Source organism: Lissotriton vulgaris, chromosome 6, assembly GCF_964263255.1.
Source record: "Lissotriton vulgaris chromosome 6, aLisVul1.2, whole genome shotgun sequence".
Lineage (NCBI taxonomy): Eukaryota > Metazoa > Chordata > Amphibia > Caudata > Salamandridae > Lissotriton > Lissotriton vulgaris.
This window is the reverse complement of record NC_141694.1, coordinates 405,747,659-405,768,032: the sequence shown is the minus strand read 5'-3', so window position 1 is coordinate 405,768,032 and position 20,374 is coordinate 405,747,659.

The following is a 20,374-nucleotide window of genomic DNA, read 5'->3' as shown; positions in this document are numbered from 1 at the left end:
AGCGGGGATTACCTCGTTCTCTCTCTTTACCTTCAGAACTAGTCTTCATAGGACTGTGCAATAGTAATTCCAAAGTATATGGCATGTGATTATGGTAATTATCTTGAGCAGACAGATAGTGTGTATGAAAGTCATGTTCAAGTCCCCACAGAGATACTGTGTGATTATACTGATGTCCAGGTCCCCACAAAGATAGTATGTGATTATATTGATGCCTAAGTCTCTGTAGAGATAGCATTTAATTTACTCACTCTCCTGTCCCTATAGACATAGTGTGTGAATATATTTATTTTCAAGTTCCCACCAAGATAGTGTCTGATTATAGTAATATTCAAGTCCCTGCAGAGATAGTATGTGATGATAGAAATATTTAATTTCCCACTGAGAGTGTGTGATGATAGTTATGTTGAAGTCATATGTGGTAGCATGTCATTAGACTGACGCTCAGGTCATCACACATATAGTGTGTGATTATAGTCATGATCAACTCCAAGAGGTAGTGTCTGATTAAAGTTATGAAAAAGGTACCCACAGATACAATATTTGATTTTAGTCATGCCCAAGTCCCGAGAGAAATAGTGTATTGTGATAGTCATGTTAAATTAAATGTAGAAATTGTGTGTTATTACACTAATGCTGATGTCTGGACAAATATTGCATTGAATCAAAGTTACACTCAAGTCCCACTAGAGATAGTGTGGGGTTATATTCATGATCAAGTCCTCCCAGAGGTAATGTGTAATTATAGTTATGTTCAAATAAAGGTAGGTTCATATCCGCATGTAGATCGTGTTATGCTAGTGTCACGTTTTCGTTGCTTTAGCCTGTTAGAACTACATGACCCAGAATGCCTGCTGGTAGTCTGTCTTCCCTCTCCACTATTCTTCCTTTTCCTGCTTCCTAGATCTGCCCCTCCCAAATGGCATCCGGTGCTTGTCACCTGTGTATTTGGAGGTATTCTGAGTTTGTGGAAGCTGACTTGCACCCTGGTGATTCCGACGAACTTGTGGAGTACGGACCTGTGGTAGTTTGGACTTTGATTTGGAGCACGGGAGCCGCGCTGCTCGACTTCAGCACCGGGAGCCGCGCTGTTAGAGATCAATGCGGGAGCCGGACTGAATGACGTCAGCGCTGGGAGCCGTGCTGCTAGAGATCAACGCCAGAAGCCGCGCTGAGAGAGATCAGCGGTGATAGGTACCCTTGATAAGAAGTTTCTGCCCTTTGAACGTACAGTGGAATGGTATTGGACGTTAGTGAGGTAACTAACGTGTGAGCCGTAGCGAGGCTCCTGAAACCTTTTGGAATTGTTTGGATCTTTGAACTGAGCTTGCAAATAATCCCACAGAGTAGTTGAGTGGCTCAGATTGGGTATGCACCTGTTACAACGCATTCGTTACTCCGCACTACCATTACAACGCGACTTTTATAACGCATACCATTACAACGCATTGCGCTGGGGGGCGCTATAGGATAGGAAATAAGTATAATTTACTATCCAACACCTTCCCTAGGGTCCACGGGGACTGGAGTTAGAATAGTAAATTATACTTACCACTATCCAGCACCCCAAAGCGCTATGCGTTGTAATGGTATGCGTTGTTATGGTCGCATTGTAATGGTATAGTGTAGTAGTGTGGCTCACTGGTTAGAGGCGGCAGACCTGAGAGCAGAGGACGGCCCGGGACCAGGGTTCGATTCCCGGCGTGGCAGGTTTCTGGACCAGGGTCAGCGGACTCGATAATTCTCTCGCCTCGGTGCCCACTCTGATCAGCGATCACACTCGGCAACTCTGGGCATTAGCTTGCCTCATCTTCACTAACGGCCCCACCAGACCGCCGGGGATGCCTGGTCTCACCCTGGAGATACCCATTAAGGGACCATCTCTCAGGGAAGCCAGGAAGGGTTTCGCAGCGGTCGAAGCGCGGAGATACTCCCCCGGGAGTGATTCTAGCGCTATATAAACACGCAAAATTAAAAATTAAATGGTAGGTAGTTGTAACGGTATGCGGAGTAACGTCATACATCCCTCAGATTGGAACTCCTACGCTTTGAGCCAGAGGAATCTTCGATTATAAGCTAAGTAGCTTCCAAGGTTATCGACAATTGGATATTGAAAGCTAGGCTTTACCTTTTCACTCAAGTGGATTGCTTTGAACTTATTCTCTTTCCCTTTACTTATTTTTACCTTTTTTGTGATTTTGTTGTTCAGAGGCTTGTGGCAGCATATCTAAGTGAGTAGGTCGTTATACATCTAAAATTATTGCTGATGCTTGGAGGGGTAGGGGGTGTACTTATGAATGTGTCTTGTGTCCCTCTGCAGGAAACAGATTGCAGACTTTGCTTGCAGCAGCTCTCCAAGTACCACGTGCTGTAGATGGTTTCTGGCTGCCAGTCCTATATATTTTGTTTCTCCATTTTTTCCGTTCCCCTGGTGAGGTCCTCCTTGTTGAGTGAATACTTGTATGACTCGCATGAGGTGCCGCCCCTAGCGAAGAGAGACACTAGTTACATCATCGCTTCTGCTGTACCTACTTTATGAGGTTAGTCAACCTGCCTTATTTGTGACAGCTAGTTATGTTCAAGTAATCATAGAGACACTGTATAATAATAGTCAAGCTCAGGACTCTGCAGAGATGCTATGTTTTTGTACTGATGGCCAGATCTCTACATAGATAGTGTGTCATTATATTCATGCTCAGGTCCTGCAGAGACATTTGTGATTATAGTGAAGCTCAGATCCCAACAGAGATGGTATGGAGTATAGGGATGTCACATCCTCATAGAAATAGTGATTATAGACCTGTAGAGTAACTGTGTGATGACTGTTCAATTGAAGCCCATGTAGGGATAATCTTTTATGAAAGCCATAAAGTCCTTGTAGAGATATTGCATGATAATAATCATGTTAAAGTCCCCACAGAGATAGTGTATGATTATAAGATGTCCAGGAGTCCACAGAGATATTATAGTAATGTTCAAGTCTCCAAAGAGATAGTGTGTGATTAAAGTCATGTTCATGTCTCCACAGAGATAGTGTGTGAGTATAGGGGGATACAGGTCCTCATAAAAATACTGTATGATTATAGTGTTACCCATGTACCCAATGAGATAGTTCATCTTTGTGGTCATGTTCAAATCCTCATAGAGAAAGTGTCTGATTCTGGTGATAATGTGTGACTGATTATAATGATGTCCAGGTCCCCACAGAGATAATTCGTGGTCATATTGGTGCCCCGGTCCCACAGAATTGAATTGTGTGTGATTACTGGGATGCCCAGGTCTCCACAGAAATGGTGTGGGATTATAGCGATGTCCAGGTCCTCACAGAAACAGTGTATGATTACTGGGATGCCCAGGTCCCCACAGAAATGGTCTGGGATTATATGGATGTCCAGGTCCCACAGAGACAGTGTTTGAATATAGGGATGCCCAAGTACTCACAGAGATAGTGTGTGATTATGGGGATTTCCAGGTCCACACTAAGATAGTGTGTGATTATAGGGATGTTCATGTCCCCATAAAGACAGTGTGTGAATATAGGGATGCCCTTGTGCCCAAAGGTATAGTGTATAATTATTGTGTTACCCAAGGCCCACAGAGATATAGTGTTTTTATAGTCATGCCCAAGTCCCCATGGAGATAGTGTATGATTACAGTGAGATTCAAGTTCCCAGAGTGATAGCGTGTGATGGTATCATATTCAAGCCTCCACTGTTGATGTATGTGATGATAGATATGTTAAAGACCCCAAACAAATGTATTAGTCTAGTGGCCCAGTTAACTCATTTTTTTCACTTTACAGATCTGTTTTTGACCTCCTATTCACAGGTTTGAATTTGTCTGCTTTCACTCACCTTTCATCCTTCCAAGGTTGATAAAATGAGTATAATTGATTTTGGCAACAATTAACGTCGATAAGTCAGCACCAAGATACCGCCAGGCATAAAAGTATTAATTTGTTTATCTAACCAAATTTATATTATTACATTTGTTCTACGTGTTCTTTTTTTTGTTTTAAATAAGCATATGTACAAATTTTTTTTTTTAAACTTTAGTGTAAATGTTTTTGAAAAAAAACTTAGAGCATTGTAACATTGTTTTAAATGTATATTTGAGCTTTCATTTTTCTAAATATATTTAGGGGCAGATTCCGATTCGGTAAAATCTCCTACGAATAGCTGTACGGAGCATATTTCCCGTACAAATCGTACACCTTAAACGTCCCCGTAGGTATGATGAAGTCGGAACATGCAGTACGCGACGTCCGTACGGATTGAAGCAGCTTTTCACGACCCAGCAAGTACGATTCGTCACGTCAACACTCCATACGGCTCTTTTTATATGGGAGCCCAAAACATCCGTAAAAGCAAATTTTGAGTCGAACCGCGTACGAAACTGACACCACGGGCACGCAAGTACACCCCATGATTGCAGGGGTACGGTGCGTAGGGCTACGGTGCTTAGAGGTACGGTCCTTAGGGGTATGGAGCATAGGTGTACAGTGCGTAGGGGTACGGTGCTTAGGGGTACGGTGCGAACCCCCCCATGATTGCAGGGGTACGGTGCATATGTGATTGTGTGGGTGTCCGTACGAATTGCTAATACGATGTTTTCCGTACAAATCGTGTTCTCGTTTCCCGGTCCGGATCGTACTTGTCGGATCGTACAGCAAGTTTACGATTCGTATGGTTCAACGTGAGTGTCCCTATCGTACGGATTTTCCCTTGCTTTTCGTACGGTTCGCAAAGATTCAGACGTATTTTTTTCCTACGGTTCATACTACGCGATTCAGGAGGATTTGTACGATTCGTACGGAAAGGGCTATGAATACGAATCATCATATGGATTAGTTTCCCGAATCGGAATCGACCCCTTAATGTATGTTTACGTATTTTATTTTAAAGTTTATATTTATTAATTTATGATTTTTTGGCATTTATCTCACATGTTTTTGGGCTAATTAAAATCGATTTTTCTTAAGTAGTCTTTTTTTTTAATTGTGAAGTGACATTTAATTTTCTGGGAGTAGTTAATTATGAACCCTCAAAGTATACTAAAACTGCCGCTACAAAGTCCAACACTTTCCCTCATGTGGTTAAGGTTGGGGTGATGAAGATGCGTTAGAAGTGTTGCTCAATGGTTAGAGCGGCAGACCCTGATGCAGAGGTCTAGCCCGGGACCAGGGTTCAATTCCCCGCCTCGGCAGGTCTTGGGCTAAAAATTCCACGGACCTGATAATTCTCGCCTCGGTGCCTATTCCAATCATGGAGTCCCACTCTGCAACTCTGGGCAATAGCTTGCTTAATCTCCACAACAGCCCCCACAACGCTAAGGATGCCTGGCCTCCACCTTGGGGGTGCCCAGGAGTGGACGCCTCACAGGGAAAGCCAGGATGGGTTCCACAGCGATATTCGTACAAGCGCCTTGAGACCCTTGCGGGTGAGTAGTGCGCTATACAAGTATCAAATTACAATTACAAAGTAATTGATATTGTGAGGCATTTAAATATACAACTATTAGGTGAGCTCTATTGTTGAATTATAGCATTAAACTCACTGCAATATATATCACCTCCTAAATAAGACTCCCATTTTAAGGACCTATGTTCTCAATATCGTATTTTACTCTCAATAGGGAAACATGAGGCTATGATACTATAAATATGCTGCTCACATTTTTTCTTCCTTCCTGTAAGACAGATGCAGAAACCTATGGAAACATTTTGTTCACTCAGATGACTTATGAAATTCGTATTCAATGTATATCTTAGACAAAAGCTGGATGTCATTAGAAAACCTGATTTTTAATATCAGTCATACATCAGTGACACTCAAATCCTGTTTAGGGTACATTGTCTGAATCCTAATTTGTGTACTCTATCCATATTTATAGACATTTAGGGCCTGATTCACAAAGAGCCTTCACACTTGTGGTGGAGGCTCCTCACTCATGGTGGGAGATCTGCACTTGTGCCGAGATCTCTGCGCTGCAGTTTCTCATTATGAAGATCCTGCCATGAGTGTGGAGATCCCAGTATGACTACAGAGCCTCCGTCACGTGTGCGGAGGCTCTTTGTGAATTGGGCACTCAGTTATGGATGATGATAGTTCCCTTCAGCTGAATGGTAGTGAAAATTAGATATATTTTGAGGTGACCAAGAATTGGATACAAAACTCTGACCTTCACCCATTAACCCCTGAGATGTCCAATCTGCTCATTATTCATTATCATATTTATGCCAAGTACAAGTGGAAAAGAGGTAAAAAAATATCAATTTCCGTATTATCTGCCTTTTAAAAATCATCCTAAATACCTCCTCAAGTTAAAGAGGAATTTCAATTGGATCTATTGAAAATTTCAGACCGCGGTACAGAAATGAGTCCTTTCTGGGCATTGGTAAAGTTAGATAAAGATGCAAGAAGTCATGAGAAACAGAAGTAGAAGGCTTGGATTATCTCTTGCCGGTTGAGCTCTAGCTCTGTTGATCTCGGACACCAATGCTGTAATGTTGACAGATTTATTCTTTGGTGAATGAACCTTCAATAAGTTCACTGTTTGCAAATTGACATGTATTTATGTCATCTGATGTATGATTTATGTGTGTATTTCTTATTTATGCAGCCCTGAAGAAGCCTATGTAGGTTAAACGCGTTGGCTGCACTGCTTTTGGAAAGAAACAATAAAAAGAAAATCTAATGATGATCGAGTTCCATGAGCCTTTGTTCTATTCTAGTGCAATCTGTGTAAGGAACCTTTTCTATGGCAACTTTCACCAACAAATCTTCCACTTTCTTCCTCAAGGTGTTCATATGGGGAGGTAACTTCCTTTTAAATTACAGACAGCAGCCCCTGGCAAGAATTTACTGGACTGGACTGAATGGACTGAAACAATCTTCTGCCACTGGCTCACAAAATCTGCCAGCGGACCTCTGACTGGCGTCTTGTGATGCTGCATTACTAGGAAGTCAAATTAGCTGTGCAGGAGTTACAGAATAAGTGGACTCTGTGGCCTACCTTTGCCTCCAAAGGCCCTAGTTGACGACTGCAGCTGATGAACCGTGTGCTGGAATTATGAATGACCAGTTTGAAGGCATTACTCCTGGGAATATTGGTACTGATGGAAGAACTTTTTGGTAAGAGATGAGAGTCCAAACTTGCTGAACAATCTTTGCCCATCAAAGGTCATAACAAAAAATTGAGATTGAACATCTCCTGAAAAACATGTAATCAGAGAATGTCTCGACAAACTTAGAGCAGAGCAGATCCCCTTAGAACATGGCACAGAATCCATTGTATCCAATCAAGTTTGAACAGCACGCTAAGGGCCTTATTACAAACAGAGCAGTTCATTGGGCCACTGTAGTTGCTGTAGCGGTTCATGGACTGCCAGACTGGTGGTCCAACCACAGTAATATGACTTAGGCAGTTGGACCGCCACTGGAGCGCTGCAACTGCGGAGGAACTATGATGCAGTGGCAGTTGCCCAGTGACCAGAAGCAGCAATATGCTGGTGGTGCCTTTGTGGCACCGTCACACATATTACAAGTTGCCTCACTGCCATAATTTCCATGGTGGTGAGACCACCATGGAAAGTATGGCAAGTCACTTACAAGGCCCCTATTGCCTCTGAGCCAGCGAATGCAAGCATGGGGGTACATGTTGTACCCCCCCTGTACGTTTGCAGCCACATGTTCCTGCACGGCATGGACTGCACAACATGGTGCAATCCGTGCCGTGCAGGAATGTACTGCAGCATGTCCCACTGTGGTGCCTTTCTATGGTTCTCTTGTTAGCTTTTTATAAGGCACCGCTGTGACACCACTGCAGCATGCCCACCCACCTGCCCACCAAGGATTACAATTGTAATCTGATGGGCGGGGTATGCAGGACTTTGGAGGTACTCCAATGGAGCACTGGCGTCACAATAAGGCCCTCAAAGTCCATGTCATTTTTAGAAAGGTTTCACAAATGCTTTCTTATCTTCTCCTGAAGTCTAGGCAAGACAAGAAGGTTAAACTCCAAAAAACACAAAGAATAATGGGAGGAATCTTTTCAATAAGCTTAAATATTGGCAATCACTTGAGGTATCATTACAACCCATCACTCTTTTGTCCACCATGCCACCTTAGTTTGGATTCAGCCATATGCAAATCATTTTTGACCCTGCTCCAGTGAAAACAGTCCAGCTCAAACTTTCAGGCCAGGTCCTCCATGAACTGGAGCTCAAGCAACCCAGGACCAGTTTCACCTTGTTTGGGTGGCTGAGGTTAATTAGAGCATTCCATCCAGCACCTTTTGTTGTTGCAGTCACTCTCAAAGAAATTGATTTTATCTCAACATTAAATAACCTGTGTTGTAGATGTTCAAAGCAGCACCAGCAGAGGCAAAACTTTCTGACCTAAAGAATCAACCCAATTTGATTCTCCTATCAGTTGATACAGCCAGAACTGTTTTCAACGTAATCTTAGAGGCAGAAGTTTGAAACTATCAAACTCTATGGCATTGGATGTGAAGCTAAAGATCACATAGAGCAGGCCTACACTTCTGAGCCACCATTCCTGAAACAGCTGCAATTGACTGAGGTGCATACTCAGTCTTTGGGACCTTGTCCAGCAAGGCTTCATTTAGCTTCAATAAATGGTAGAATATAGTCTATTTTTATTTACTTGCCATAACCTCCATAAAAAGAGAGGACTTTGGTTCTACACCGAGTATATAGCTTGGTAAAATGAAATTCAGCTGCCTTTTTCACACCATAAGCACATTTTAGCTGCTTTATAGAAACTTGACATTCTGGAAAAGGACATTCAGGCACCTTATCCATACTTCATCAGATCCAAAAGGGTCAAGCATTCTTTGCATAGTTTCCATAGTTGTGACATTTAGTATTTTCAAATAACAATTTTTTGACTATCGTTTAGCCTTAGACTCTGCTATGATAGCTTTTGATTTTTACTTCATAGATGAAACTGGCTCAACAAAAATTTAATTCATCATTTATTTATTTTCACCCACTGTAATAAGTCCTCGTACCAGCTCGCCTCTGCCATACAAGGCCCCTGTTTGCCATAGCTGAAGTCTCCCCACCCCCTGTCCTCCTTCCCTCTCCCCCTGCTGCAGCTGTACTGCACCCCATACTGACCTCAGCACAGTAAAGTATTGTTAAACTATTGTTTTTCTCAAGCGCGCATACATTCCCCTGAATTGTGTTGTTCTCACATTGCTCACACTGCTGTTTTTTTACATTTGCAGTTCCCTTGCATGGATAAGTAGTCTCTCTTTCTGTATTAGGCAGTCATTGTAATTTTTCAATGTAAATTGGCTTCAGCCTTCCCTTTATTTCCTAGTGACCTTTTCTCTTCTGTACCCGGTCAGTGTGCCTACCATTCCCACCATTTGTTTGCCATCTCTGTATCGCCCAGTGCCAGGAACCCTGGCCCTCCTACTATCCACTGCTACTTTTTCAATGAGCTCCTGGCCCTCAATCCCAGAAGCTGCAACAACAAATGCTTCATCTCTTCTCCATGATCCACAGTAGGACCTTTCGCCTGCCACCATTGCCGTTTCACCTGCAATGCTAATACCCTTGCTACCCTCACAATGCCGACCTCCAACCCCCAGGACAAGCTTCAATGGATGCTGCTCAATGCCCAATCCCTCTGCAAAAATGGCACTGAGATCGAGGACACCCTCACCACCTTCACCCATGGTATTGTATACATCACTGAGACCTGGTTCACCCCGCTTTTAAGCCCTGACATTTTGACTGCAATACCCCACAGCTACAAGATAATACACAGAGACTGCTCCAACAAGCACGGAGAAAGCATTGCGTTCCTCCACAAGGACACCCTCCAATGCACCACAACCGAAGATCATGGAACATCTCAACTTTCAAATCAGTCAGATGCCAAACCAAACTACCAGACAAACCCTCGCTCACAGACCCCTGGACTCCTGCCACAGCTTTTGCAATGCCATCGTGATTTTATCCCCCCTGGCAATCAATGCCAAATATTACATCTTCCTCAGAGATCTCAATGTCCACCTCAATGACACCAACTTCATCAAACTAATGGAGAGCATGAGCAACATTGGCCTCACGCAGCTAGTCACCAATCACACACACAACGCAGGTCGCACTTAGGATCTCATCTTCACAGCCTGCAACAGAATCAAGTTCCCCCATGTAACTGAGCTACCCTGGACTGAACACATCAATGTTCACTTCACCATCACAGGAGCACCAGAACCCGCTGCCAAACCCCTCATCCCTTCTCATCGCAGATGGAGAAGAATCACTGAAACCCAATGGACCACCGCTCTCATTTCCACCAGACCGGACCTCACCGCCAACCTCTAGTTAGCCATCCAGAACTTCTCTGATTAGATCTCCACCAACGCACTTGCCCCCATGAAAAAGGTCCACCAACCTCATGCCTGAACTTTGACCCCTTAAGCACAAATGCAAGTGATTGAAGAAATGTTGGCACTCCTACAGGAACCCTTCAAATCCGCCCTCAGCAAATACCAACACTGCCACAGTAAAACCTAGAAGGACACTCCAACTAACCACATTGAGACAAGAATCAACCACACAAAGGAACTCCTCAGCATCGTCAGAGAGTTCTCCTGCCCATCGGCCACTTAGAAAATGATCTACCCCTCACACGCCCTCTGGAACACAGTGGCAGACTACTTTCAAAATAATATATCAGACATCTACATCATCTTCGACCCAGACCCTACTGATCTTGAACATCTCCTGACACCTTCCGAAGTCCCCCACAGCCACCTGCTCACCAATATGAAACTGCTCCCCATGCAGGTCACCATAACCATAAAAATCTCAATCAACTCCAGAGCACCAACAGACCCTTGCCCCCACCACGTCTTAAACCTGGGAAGCATGGAAATCAGTGGTGCCCTCACAAGCATCCTTAACTCATCCATCTCCATGGCCACCATTCCTGACGCATACAGAAATAGCACAGATAGGTCAAACCACTCCTAAAAAAACCTCCAATAACCCCTGTGAACTTATGAATTACTGCCTCATCTTGCTGGCCACCCTTCCTGGTCAAGGTGCTGGAGAAAGCCATCCATTGCGAGGTCACTGAAAGCCTGGAAGTAAACAACCTGCTAGATATCACCGAACGCCTTGAAGAAAACAACCTGCTAGACGCCTTTCAATCCAGCTTCAACTCCAACTACAACACTAAGACATCCCTGATCGCTGCCATCAGGTGCCACCTCAAATGAGGGGAGCCTGCAGTTCTGATCCTTCTTGACCTGTCTGCGGCCTTTGAGATGGTATCCCACTACACTCTCAACACCAGACTCCACCACATCGGCATCCGGAGTAACGCCCTTAAGTGGATCTTTTCCATTCTCACACAATGCACACAGAGAATCCACCTACCACCCTTTACCTCCAAATCCAATAGTATAATCTGCAGCGTCACCCTGCGCTCTTCTTCAGCCCTACCCTCTTCAACACCTACATGACGCCGCTGGCTGACATCATCCACACCAATGGACTCAACATCATCTCATCTGTCAACGACACCCAACTCATCCTTTTCTTCACGGAGGACTCCGTCATCACTGTATCTAGCTTCTGGAATGCCATGACAAACGTTGCGTACTGGTTGAGGTCTTTAACTGAACGTGGACAAGACAGAAGTGTTAATATTTGGAAACAACACTGCACCTGGGATGACGCTTGGTGGCCCACCACACTCGGAGCGACGCTATACCGAAACTACCACCTTGCTCCTCAAACGACTCCAAAACATACAGAACTCCTCAGCCAGACTCATCCTTAACCTTCCCAAATGACCCAGCATCACTTCCACCTTTTAACCTGTTGCTATTTAAAATAGAATTTTTGTACATGTATGCTTTATGGTTGTGACAAACCAAATAAAGTAAATTTTTGACTGACTGACTGACACTTCCACCTTATAAGTCTCCACTCACTCCTCGCCCAGAAGTATGCAAGTTCAAGCTGCTGATCCACACCTACAATGCCCTCCATAACATTGGAACCACCCACATCAACAACCGCTTGACTTTCCTCCAAAGCATCAGACATCTCCGATCAGCTTCCTATGCACACGCCCACTGCATCCGTCAGAATCTAAGTGGAGGCCGTTTCTTCTCCAACCTCTCCACCAAGTCCAAGAATGACCTCCACCTCCAAACATCCCACTCATTCACTAACCAACTTCAGAGGGGGGCTTAGGGCCTTGCTCTTTGACTAACACCCCATGACCTTCAGCGCCTGGATACCCCTGGGGGTGAGAGCCACATTTTACAAAAACTGTTTGATTGATTTATTGATTGATTGGTTGGATAAAATCCTTAGACAAGACATGTTTACAAATATTCACTCTAAACACACCCTAAAACTGAAATACCATTTAAAAGAGTTAGGAATCCATACATTTCAGGAGGTTTTGGTTAATACAATAATGAACAATATTGCAAGCTTTTATTACAGACAAACCACTCTCAGAATCCTTCATCTTACTTCCCAGGTGATTCAAAAAATGTAATAGGCATGTTATGCAAAACTGCAGCAGACCACAATTGTCTTATTATTTGGTGCCTGTGATAGGCAGTTAAAACTGATCTCTGTGACAGATACCCATCCTTCTGAGGTATCCTATTGAGATTTACTACTACAAATACTACTATTTACTATATTTATAAAACATATATTATACCATAGTCCCTGTCTTCTAAAATTTAAGGAAGGCATGACATTTGGGTTTTGTTTCGATAAAGTAAATTGCAATTAAAATGGCAGTTTGTATTTGTGTAGCAAAAATATATAAGCCTGCAGGATAGCTTGAAGATCAGGTTTCCTTATACCCGTTCTGTTCTTCAATTAAGTTGCATCATATTGTTAAGTGTCTTCAAAAATAAAGAGCCATGCAGGATTGGGTATTAGTAGTCAGTAAGAAGTAACTCTAAACCCAATGGTGGCCCAGAATAATGGATACCTATTACACAATCTCTAGTCTTCCCTGGATTTCAAAGCCTATGGTCAACTTACAGAACATCCCGCCTGTATCAGCGGACTCTTCTGAGCGATTTGCAAACTAGTTTCCATCTCTCAATGAAACCAAGATGCCATAATCATCACCTGTTAAAATCTACTCTTCTTTTGAACCAAGGCCATTTCATACTTGATAGTGTGCACTCCTTCAAAATGATTGGATAAGATAATACCCTGGGTCAACAAGCAACCAACTGCAGAATTGGTGAAAGGTGCTTTATGTTTTCAAAATAACAGGACTTATCAGGTAGCTGAAAACACACAAATGAGTATGGCAGTGCAAGCAATGAAAAGAGAAAGATAAAAGATATATTGTTTTGTAATCTTACAGAAACAATCAGGAATCCAAAGTTTGGACATCACAGGACTTCTGCCATGCTTACCAGGAAAGTCATGCTTAATGGAAAATTAAACCTCAACACATAACAGTGTCATGCTTCATTATCAGCATCACCCCCCCCCCAACCTGGTAGGTCAGTGCCACCAGGGTGGACTCAACCTCTTCAAAGACTTAAAGAAAGGAGAGATTTCTTAGATAAAACCAACTGGACTGTTAAACCTTCACTCACCTGAAATCCAGGTTGTTCAACTTGAGAGATGTAAAGATGTATCTCAACTGCCCTTAAAAATGTACTTCCAACTAAACTGAAGTAGTAAACACAGCCAGTGAAAAGTAAATTCCCCAAGGAAGGGGAAATGGGGACAAACTAATAAACAGACAGAAACACTCTGCGTCTTTGCTTTCTAACAGCTGTGGGTATTCTGGAACCAAGGGTTGTGTTTCTAAATAAACATAAATAATGCTGTATTAGATTAACATGCAGGATTCAAAATGTTTGTATGTTTATCTATTCACTTAATTAACAACTGGTGATTATACCTCTCTATTCTGGTCTTGTTTCCACCAAAACATTGTTCATCATGTAAATGCAATTAAATAGTCAGTTATTCTTCTGCAAAGAAATAAACATTATTAAGTAATATTATTTATCACAAATACTTCAAGCAAAATAAAACTGTGTTGTCCATTTACACTCACTCATGAAGAAAATGCCAGTTTCATGAAAGTAATCTTGCTTTAAATAGCTATATTCTTGTTTTGTTTTGCATCGGGGTTAAATGCCATCAAGTTCGGTGCTCTCAAACAAGGTAAGTAATTATTTGTTTTCTTGACTCTACGAGTTCAAAATATCACCATGGAAAAACCGTTTTCAACGAGTGCTGTGTTCTCAACCTTTTTATGTCTTTAGTTCTTTATGGAAGAAAACACAATGCGCATCCGACTATAAAAAGAAATGTGAAAAAGAAACGTACTTGTTTCACTTGCTCGTTAAGAATGTGCCTGCAATCTTACTTGTCTTTGTCAGTTCTGGGGTGCCTCTGTAAACAGTACCGGAAGGTCCATGAACGGGTTTCTTGTGATGCGGAGGAAGGAAAAGCTTGACGGACCGGAAGACTATCAGGAGGAGCGTATGGGAGCGCCTATGAAGGATCTCGGTACGAGGACTTCAGGAGAGAGAAGGAATCAACGAGCGTAAGCGCGTCTCAACTCGCTCGCAGTTTAAATAGTTTCCAGGGAGGGTGGGGTTCTCTATTGGCAATTATACGTGCTGCACATGAACTAACCGTCCTTTAAATCCACGTGCTTTTACAGATCCTGCCCCCCAAATATTACAGTTGTTCGGCACATGTTTTATCTGTAAAGAGCAGGGCTTTAAGTGGGCCGGGTCTCAAGGGGTCTGAGCACCGGCAGTTTTTTTCTGGGGACCTCGAAACGGGTCTCTATCGGGCTCTGTTTTGAGCCCTGGTACAGGCGGCCCGTTTTTTCCGGACTGCAGTGCAGCAGTTTGCTGTCACTGCAGTTTGGGAAAAAGTGCCAGGGCGCAAAACAGCCCGATAAAGACCCGTTTGGAGACAGTAAGCACATGGTTGTGCGCTGCCCATACTGCTCACTTCTCACTAGTGGAGAAGTTACGCCATGACGTCATGTCAGGTGAGCGTTGTGGGGGAAGGGAAATCCTTTAAAGAGTCATTTTCTTTCTGGATTTCCCTTCTCTTTCTGAAATGCAAGAGCCGCAACATTGTGGTAGGGTCACGAATGCTTTAATTGGAAACTTTTTCAATATTATATGTAACAAGCCATAGTTGCAGCTTATTTATCCTATGCAACTAATAACCATTGACAAAGCCAATAGTCCTGACTTATTGAAGGTATGATGTGACTTGTTGTATCACATATCTGGATGCAATGACAGAGTTCTAGTGCACCAATGTTTCTCCTTAAGAAATAAGCACTGGCAAGTTCAAAAATAAACATTTGCAAAAACAACGTCATTTCTTCTTTGATTGCATGATGGTTTGCTATAACAAACAAATAAACATTGGCAAATACAAATGTGTCAACTAGTTTTCTCTTGTCACTTAATACAAGTCATTCTCATACTGAAGTGTTCATGCTTTTTATGACTCTATGTGAGGTTGAGCTTGGTTTTTTGCACAAACCCTAAAATGGACAAGGCAGGCTCCATATTTACAAAAAAATGCCTTGGGTTCCTTGGTATTTCACTTTTATCGGTGTGGACCCCAGGTATATCTAAAAACAAAAACAAGCAAGTATATAGAAGATAATGGCTCAGACCCGCCTCTTATCGGACATCATGTTTCTGCCAATCAATTATAGCCTAACAGGTGTGGGGCACTCTTCAGGGATTATTGATCTCTTAACTAGCCTTAGTGGCTCTAATAGCCACATTGACAATTATTGATATAAAGTGTAAGCTCCTTTTATCCCAGGGGAATCCTACCTGATACTGGATCTAGTTCAATACATTAACCTTATACTTTAGGGGATACTGGCTTTTTGGCCAAGAAGGGGGCAATGTACTTTATAGCCACATATTCATCAGAAGGTACACCACACAGGGTTACCTATGTATAACCTCTTTCAACCTCTGGTAAAAAAACAGGTCTTATTTGGGAGCGTTCTAATAAACAACCAACATCAACTGTTGAGCCCCTCATGACTTCATATACACTCCTAGGAATATACATTATACTGCCTAGTACTGTAGTCCAGATATACAATTTAGGATACCAAATGTATAGATGACACCAACATTATCAATGATCCAGGTATCTCCAAAATGAAAGATATACATATAGGCCCAGATGTAGGTAATAGCCAATTACCGAATGGTAAATACCGAATCTTACCGATTCGGTATTCACTATTCGGTAATTGCTATGTAGGTAAATAATTCGGTAAAAATACCGAATCTGTAAGATTCGGTAATTACCGATTCTGTAATTACAGAATCGGTATTTGCCATTGATTCCTATGGGCCTTGAAGCCCCTAGGATTCAATAGCAAATACTGATTCGGTAATTACAGAATCGGTAAAATTACCGAATTTACAAGGGGGACAGGGTGTCACTTTGACACCCTGTTGCACCCCTGTTTCTGGCTTGTGTGCCATGTGACACACATACATGCCCTTAGGACATGTCTGTGTGCCACATGGCACAGGTGTACATGCACAGATGTGCATGTACACTAGAATTCGTTATTTACCATGGAATAGTATTCCATGGTAAATAACGATTTGGTAAGGGCCTGTGACACTGATTACAGTGCCACCTACATCTTGATTTACAGATTCGGTATATTTACCGATTCGGTATTTTACCGATTCTGTAAATTTACCGAATCGGTAAATACACCGATTCTGTAAATAAAATGCCCCCTACATGCCAATTCCCAAATACCGGTCGGTAACGGCCGAAATCGGCCGTTACCGACCGGTAATTGGCGATCTACATCTGGGCCATAGTACCCAACACTGGAAGCACCTAAATCTGCTATGTCTCAACTCCTTATAAATATATATACCCTTTTGACGGGCCTTCTTCAATGTGCCCCCCACCAATTGACCCAAGTGTATTTAATTTACCACATGTAACCCCAGTCTGCTTCTTCTCGAGTTTTCCTAAGCAGAAAGAATTTTTAGAGCCGCACTGATTCCCTAAAGGAATAGGGACTGCTTAGAAAAACATGTTTCTTGTTTGGGAATGCAGGACGAGGGATGGTAGTCTGCTGTTCCCTTCAGACCAACATCCCTGTGCTGTATCCAATCACAGGGAAGTGCAAATATTGGCCTGCCTAATTGATATTTATTTGACAGGTTTTCTATGACTCCCTGTGACTGATGATTATGCAATGTAACCTATTAGTGCATAAGTTGCATTGTAAAATCAGAGACAGGTCACAAAACCTTGAAGAGCAATTTACAACTTCTTTTTTAGAACTGTCTCTTTGTACACATGGCCCAAAGTTTCACTGTCTTTGTGTGGTGTACCTTTGTCTTGTCTGTACCTCCCCCATTGATTTTCCTATCTGATTGCCCTGTCTGAGAGTATGTGACTCCCTGTTCCAGTGTCTCTTAACCAATTGACATTTCTTCCTTTCACAATGTTTGTTTTTCCCCGTTTCCGAGTCATTATAACCTTGTCACTTTTTAAGTGTCTATCTTTTACTGTGTAATCTGCTCTCCTCATGCCTCCATATATATGTATTTATTGTCTTGTCTCAATGTTTCTTTTCTACATGTCCGATTCCCCATATCACTGTCCCATGTCTCAATCTTCCTAATCTGTGTGAGACTTCTGGCCCCTATCCCACTGTATTAGGGCATGCATGCCTGTGTCTTCCTGTGCCTATCTGATCTATGTTTTTGTCTGATTATTTATTTGCCTACAGACAGACTTTAGCCGCCTGCTGTCCAAGTATTATTGTTGACATTACCAATGGGAAGAGGTGTGGTGCTGCGGCTAGGGCGACTGACTCTGGAATCTGGGGATCACGGTTCGATCCCCGGCACTGGTGGCAGATTAGCCCAGCACCATGTGACTCTGGGAAATAGCTTGCTTAATCTTCCCTGCGCCTAGAGACCCTTACGGGTGATTGTGCGCTTTACAAATGTGGATTATTATTATTATAATGCTTATAGTGGGTGTATGACCATCCCATTACTCTGAACACTCTATGTTTCTCCCTTCGCCCCTTTATCTTGTCTGCTGCTTCCCCTACCCCACGCAGCTTGGATTTTGTTTTGTGTTTTTTCTCCTCCCACTTAAAGCTCCTCAACTGCTCATGAACTGCCAATACCCATTGATTCTCCCAGTGTGTATTTTCCTCATTAGCTTCTCTATTGCTTCCCTTCCACTCATTTGTTCAGGGCCCAGCTGGTGGGTGCCTCTAAAATAAGCTTTCTCACATGTTTCTTTTTTTCGTTTACCTTTCCAAGATCAATGTTCACTGCTTGGAATAGAAAAAATAAATACAAGTAAATAAATAGTGGTTGTCTAATGCCATATGAGCATACTTGTGTTGCATAGAATGTTGTAGTGTCATGACGTGTATCCACATATATGTTATTGCGTTCTTTTTTTGCCAATGATGTACAGCGTAGGTAACAAGATTATATTTTCGATGATAATGAGCATCACAGGCTCAAATCACGTGCAAATCCAGTAAAAGATAGCTAGCACTCAATGTGAAGTTCATCAATATTAAAAATTCCATAAAGTAGGAATAGTGTTGATGAGTATTTCATATAATTTATTGTAGAAAGATGGAATCAATAATCTTCAGTACATTTATTATGCAACAACCAATCTTCAGTGTGTTCAATAATGGTTAACAGCCAACATGTCTTTTGTCTAGCAGTGACTTTTTCAAGACTAATAAGGTAAGAAAGGTTGTAGAAGTGTAGGCTCAAATGTCAGTCAACCCATAGTAGGCAATGTATAGTTGGTAGAAACGCCTGTCTGTATATGTCATCGTAATAGGTAGTGGTATATCTGATCCTAGAAATCATATGCCACCCTTAATCCAATTTTGCAGCTCAAAGCACATCCATAAATATAGAGAAGATCTCAAAGGTAAGCTGACCCTAATTATTCAACAGTAAGCTAATGTTCCCTCCCGAGTGTGTGAACATTTTGTGGCTGAAATGTGATGTCTCCAGGACCTTGCATTAAAGTCAAATGTTCCTGCCCATAGAACTGGATATTTGTGTACCTGTCAAGATGTCAGTGAAACTTAGGTGTAGACCTTAATAAGCTCTCACCTGCATGCATAGAGTTGCTGCTTGACTTCACGGCATCCAGGAGAAAAGAATCCAACAGGCCTCTATTGGCAGCCAACAGATGAGGCCAACTTGTCTTTGCCAGTGCTTGTTTTTTATTGTTACCATTGAGTCCAGGGGCCCTCCATCCATGTCTCCCTGTTTAGGTCATTACCTACTAGATGCTAAAAACAGCTTGGGGACATTCAGAAAGCTGACGTAGGAATGAAATCTGTCTGTTGCATACCATTGGCTTTCTGGTTTGATAACTCACAATTTCTGGCTTTCTGTTTGCTGGCTTTATTAATTTTAAGATTTCCTGGGTATGTTTGTCTCTCCCAGGGAAGAATGCCTTTTCACCTAACTCCCCTTGTATTCTTCCATGAGTGCAGTGTTGTAACTGGAAAGAAGACTCCAAATCCGGTAAGGTAGCAGGTAAGCAGTTTAATACAGCAGACAGAAAAGTAACAGGACCGTAACCTCATCTGGCCAGGTAGTAACTGCCACAGAATGGAATGGCAAACAGTGACACAGAGAGAACTATGCAAGCAGTCTAGAAGGTTGGAGCCAGAGCATGCAGGGAGAGGACAGATAGGGAAAAGCTATGTACAACACATCTCCCTCCTTTGGGAACAAAAGGAAAACAAGGGAAAGAAAGAGCAAAATAACAATAACAGCTGTTAATGAACATAGTCACTCAAGTAAGCTGGAGGATGACGGGAACGTGGACACCTTGAGGAGACATTGGAAGAAGAAACACCAGAGGTAGTATCAGAACACTCATGCATATCATCACACGCAGATGAAGGAGCATCACCACCACCCACCTCCCCCCGTACAGCAGGTGAGTCACGCGACTCGGAGTCCTGTCGAGCAGACAACATATAGCCACTGCAACCTGTCTCAGAAGAAATAAGACCGGAATCATGGGTATTGGAGACCTCCTTCTGATATAAGGCAACCCTTCTGTAGTTCCACTTAGCACCATTCTCAAGAAGAACAAAATGGGGAAAAGCTTTCTTAACCCGGAAGGGACCAGTGAACTTAGAAAGGCCCTTGGAGCAGCGACCCGGCTTAACCTTGACCAAATCGCCAGTGGAGATGGGAAGAGGGGAAATATTTGAAGGAGAAGAAAGCTTGTTATCATCCCTCAACCAGGAAGGAGTTAGCTTGGACACAGGGG